Source organism: Chaetura pelagica, unplaced genomic scaffold (assembly GCF_000747805.2).
Source record: "Chaetura pelagica isolate M959 unplaced genomic scaffold, ChaPel_1.0 scaffold70, whole genome shotgun sequence".
Taxonomy (NCBI): Eukaryota; Metazoa; Chordata; class Aves; order Apodiformes; family Apodidae; genus Chaetura; species Chaetura pelagica.
Window position 1 is genome coordinate 7563990 of NW_009952265.1, and position 5451 is coordinate 7569440.

Genomic DNA, 5451 nt, shown 5'->3' on the forward strand with positions numbered 1-5451 from the left:
CGTTCGACTATGTAGAGCGCGGAGGTGAAGCAGCACCGGGAGAGAGACTGTATCTGTATCTGTCCCTGTGCTGGGGGAGGGGGAGAAAGCCTAGGCGGGGGGGTGGGGGGAGGGATGTGGGGGTAGGGAGGATGCTGCATCTCTTCTCTCGAGTTACCGAAAAACTGCAAAACCAGATACAATGTGTCATTTGCCGAAGATTAGGCTTATAAGAGGCTAAAGAGCTTTAGAACAACGCCATGAAAATATTCCACCAACAGTTTCTTAGGAGTCAGAAAGGAGTTTGAAGTCTTTTCAAGAACTATTTGTTTGGAGTTTATCCTGCAGGTCTTTATCTTCCCTGTATTTTATTTCCCGAATCTTTAATTCAATCCGGTAATTCCTGTAAAGGTGGTGTTGGCCAAGAATGTTTCAACAGTAAACACAGAAGACAATAACATTATGTAAATAGACTTCGAGGACAGTACAAGGTTTTAAACTTGTCTGTTTCTCCCTCTGCATTTTATTATCGTCGTCTGCATAAACCTGTGGATAATTCTTAGGGATATTTTTAATTTTCCGTCTAATTCCTGAATTAGGAAGAGCTTTTGTTACACAAGGACACGTATTACCTAAGCAGGTGTGACGACTCTCTTGTGTACGCTGGCATATGAAATAATAGTGACATTTGGGATCTAAAAACCCTCACATCTTCACTTTAAAGTTGGCAGCGAGTGTAAAAATATTCTGGTTTGAAAATTCTGGCGGTGGCAGCTGAAACACACTAAATCTAGCGGATGCTCTAGTCTCTAGATAGGCTTTCTGTGGATGGTATTCTGCAGCTACAGGAATAGCTAAATAAAATAATCAGTTTTTAATTAAGGCGGTTTAATTCAGACCTCTCCACCTAGCGTAGCCGCCTTGGGAAACGTATACTCCAGTGATTACTCGGATCTCTTTCCGTCACTATTCTATCTTGTCTTACGCTTACGACATCAGTAAAGCTCTCTGGCCCCTATAGCCATTGTTTCTCATTTCCACGTTCTCCGCCCCAACCTCTGCCCGTCCAAGAAACTTCCTAAAGTTCAACAGGAGGGGAAGTCTTTGCACCTAGTCAGTTAATGTCATTGTAACGCTCCCTCATCCCTAGCCACGCAGGCTTCTCAAAGGTATACAGTGTCCCGCTGGCTTTTCTTTATGGTACAGTGCAGCTTCTCAAAAGATCATCTGTTGGAGAAATTTAGCTCTTTTTGAAACATTAAAGCAACTGAGCAATTAGTTCTGAATGGGGATGGGGGAAGGGAAGACTAAAGAGCTTAAAGGAGGTGGGAGAGGAGATAGTACTCAACTAGCCCGAAAACAACAGGGGTGGGAATGCATGGGAGGGGGACTTAAAAATGTTTGTATTTAAAGGGTGCTTGCAAGGTCTTCGGCACAATATGTGCTGCTCTCCTTAAAGGGGCACTGAGTGCCAATAACCATTAGTCATCCAGTAGAGACTTTTCATTACGGATCTATCTTTAGGGGGAGTTTCCCGAAGTCTCCGAAGGGAACAGAGTTGCGGATTTCAAACGCGGTCCAGTTCCAGTCACACAATATCTGCGTACCTCCTGCAATAGAAAGGAGAGAGACTTACCAGAGTTTCCGGAGATGGCGGATAGCCCAAAGGTCCCTGCGGTGTTCTTTTGCTCTGCGGAATAGTATCTTGCATCCGAGGCAGTTCCCAGCCTATATTTGATGTTAACATTTACGCTATCTCAAACACGAGGCTCTCCCATAGACATTTTTTCCAGGGTTTTCAAGCAAATTTCTCGGTGCCACAATGTTATGATGGAAGGATGCTGAAATGACAGGCCTCGTAGACGCTTGCCTTAATCATCGGCTTCTTAATTTAGTTTTAGTGCCGTGGTTTTTCTGTGTGCGTGTGTGTCTGCGCGTGTGTGCGCACAAGAGAAGCCTCTGACAACCTGCAGCTTCCTAATGACTGACGAGGCAGGGCTGCTGCAGCAAAGTAACACTTCCCTGGTGTGAAGACCTCTTACTGGGAAGTTTAGTTCACTACTGTTCCCGCAATCCTAATCGTATAACCTGTAACCAAAAGCCATGGAAGAAGGATACAGCATACTAAATAGATCAACTTCTAGTCACCAAACCTTAGGACCACTACCAGCTGTTGAGGATTAACCGGAAATTTGCTATAGACGGACACTTAAACTTAAATCTACAAATGCGGAGAGAAGAGTGGACCGTTGAATACTTCTTCCTCTCTCTCTTTGCCTCCATTCATCCATCCACCTTCAGTCCCATTCACTCCTCTTCAAAATGTTTGACTACTTCTTTCTCTTTGTTAGCGCACAGCTCAGTCTCCATTCGCCATGCCTTAGCAGCAGGGTATCAGTGTCTGCTGAGCAGCCGTTACCTTAATTGCCCAGGTAACCTGGAATAAATAAGGCAAGCTTAAAGTCAAAGGGGAATAGAATTATATCTGTGTACATCCAGGCATTTACTGTATCGAATGTGATATTACTGAGAGTTAAACCAAAGTGTCCCGGCTAGTTTCATGGAAGCATGATGCCATCGAAGCGTGGTTATTAAATACCCTTTCTTCATGGCTGAAAAAACTCTCATTCATTTCTTAAGCTGTCAGTACATTTTAGCAGCTTAACCTCTTGAAAGAGCCTGAGAGTACAGAGCCGCTATACCCGTGTGAAGGTGGACTGAAAGCTGGAGCCAGGGAGTGGCAGGGAATATGCTATATTCAGAGAGCCTACAGTGGAGAGAATCTGTTTTTCCTTTAAATAAATGAAAAATTCATAATAATAATTAAAAAAAATAAATATGCGAGGGAGCAGAATGTGCCGTCGGAACACTAGCCCTACGAGTTCAGTACCCAAGAGCTATACGGAGATCGCTGTTGAATGGCACTTCAGCCAGGACGTTTCAGCTCAGCTATTCACCCCGTCCTGACCCCAGAGTTGGGCACCCTAAGCCCATCCCCGCCACTCAGTGCGGCGGGGCCGCACGGCAGATGGCGAAGGTGAGGGAGCACCCAAGCTCTGCAGAGAGCGGGTTCCCTCTGCACCCCCAGCCCCCTCTCGCAGGGTCGGGGCCGCGAGTCGCCGTTCCTCGCTCAAGCTTCTTCTCCAGGAGCCCCACAAAACACTTCCCTCATGCAATGCCACCATCCACAAAGCTACCACTGAAGTCAACGGGAGTCGTGGCCAGGCCAGAACTCACAAAATAATTGGCGTTGGAACAAGAGTCCCGCATTTCCAAATAAAGTGTCTCCAATATTAAAAAGGGATAATTTTCTGCAGAGAAAATACATAAATAAATAAATAAATAAATAGAAGAACTCGAGATTTAAAGTCCAGCATTTATAATAATAATTGACGTGGCTTCTCTTACATATCCTTTTCTGTACTGTAAACAATGAATGAATCTCCATGGGCTTATAAAGATATGTATTACATATTGGACGCAACATTTCCTTTTTTGGTAGAACTGTATATCCACGGCATTAAAAAAAAAATAATAATGTAAATCCTAAGTTTGTGCATAGAGCTTCATTCTGAACCCGTGGCAAATGACTGAATGCTAAATCTAGATCATCAAACGTTTTAAAAGCATGCTTCTTGCGGTGCTAGTCCTTTGCTCAGAAGAGCACGAAGATAAAACTTTTTCTTTTTTTTTTTCCCTGCTACCCGATCCCAACGCAAAGTAAACTCAGCTTTGACCTAAGAAACACCTCAATGCATTAAAATTTAAACAGGCAATGTCAGTGTTACATTAAACGAGAACTCCTCCAGTTCGCTGCAGAGCTGGGATTTGAATAAAACGTTCAATGTTAACAAACAATACACACGTTTGGCACTTTGTGTATTAAATGGATCAAAGAGATTTGATAAGGCACAATACACCATTTGTACAGACCTGATTGAGTTAATATAATATCAGCAAATTTTACAGCGAAATGAATCTGTTTCTTTTCTTTGTGTTTAAAACCAGCACAGATTACAAATTTTAATGATCTGAAAATGTTTGGTATACAAAATCATGCTTATTTCAGTATTAGCAAAAACACAAGAAATTTTTCAACACAAACACCCAGCTGTGTCTATTTTAAAAGCAGTTCAATGACAGCTTGCACTTATGAGCATGCAATCAGCTAATTTCGCTTTTTTTTTTTTTTTTTTTTCTGTGTTAATCAACACTTTCCTTCCTGCATATCAGAGTACAAATAGTATAGTTAACTCCACATCAGTAAATGTTTATGTAACCTGTCCTTTCTCAAGAATCCGGTTACACCGAATCATTACATGCTAGACCGAGTAGGAAAATGCGCTGGGCCCAGCCACCCTAATGGGATCCTAGTGCACCATAATGACACGTATTAGTTAATGATCATCATAATCATAATAATGTGCAGGAATCTTACCTTTCCTCTTACCCTTTGCCATGGTAAAGTCATATCCTTCACATCGCACTCTTCCTCGAGATTTCCCATACATGAACTTCAGTGTTGAGCAATGAAATAATTACCAATCAACATGATTTAAAAAAACCCAACAAAACATATTTCTTAAAAAAAAAAAATAAATTAAAAAGAGATGTTGATAATTTACTTTTTTTTTTTTTTTTCCCCAGTAGCAACCTGTTATGAAATTGGATAAATAAACACAATTGTGGTAAGGTCATTCGAGGTTAATCCAATGCACAGAGTTCATGCCAATTGCAATTGTTTATTATCGGTCCATTGTAATTGTTTTCGTTATTTACTCTCTTTCACACTCTCTCTCTCCCTCACACACATATATAAACCGCACATCTACAGACAAACACGTTCTGCACTGAGCTGTAACCTGAATTTCACGGGGATACATTGTTTTAGCCGGGCATGAGCTGCACGTATGATTTCTATAGAGCATTTTTTCCTGCAGCGCAAACGTAAACTTTAGGTATCTCAGCGCGGCGCTGCGCGTTGCCTTCGCCTGCAGCCTCGGCTCGCCCTCACACACATATATAAACCGCACATCTACAGACAAACACGTTCTGCACTGAGCTGTAACCTGAATTTCACGGGGATACATTGTTTTAGCCGGGCATGAGCTGCACGTATGATTTCTATAGAGCATTTTTTCCTGCAGCGCAAACGTAAACTTTAGGTATCTCAGCGCGGCGCTGCGCGTTGCCTTCGCCTGCAGCCTCGGCTCGCGCGCAGCCAGCACGCTCCCTGTCCCCTACATGTCCTACATGTCCCCTTCTACTTCCCGAGTCAGAAAGCTCCGCGATTTATTTCGCTTTGTTTCAATCGTGATTTCCCCCCGCCCGCCCCCCCCATGCTAACAGTAAGAAACGATGTGTTGTGGAGGATTCGCATTCAGCTCTCGGTCCCAGGAGGCCGCAGCCGTAACCCGAGTCCCTGCGACCGCACAGGAGAGCGGGCCGAGAGCGGCGGTACCGAACCCCCTC

At 43.4% G+C, this 5451-nt stretch overlaps 1 long non-coding RNA gene across 1 annotated transcript in view; it reads right to left on the reverse strand.

The window, feature by feature from the left end:
* Positions 1 to 2120, reverse strand: part of LOC104397703 — a 5489-nt gene extending 3369 nt beyond the window's left edge. Inside the window, exon 1 of the long non-coding RNA XR_719886.1 lies at positions 1612 to 2120. This is a non-coding gene — a long non-coding RNA (uncharacterized LOC104397703). The remainder of the gene's footprint in view (positions 1 to 1611) is intronic.
* Positions 2121 to 5451: the final 3331 nt, after the last annotated feature.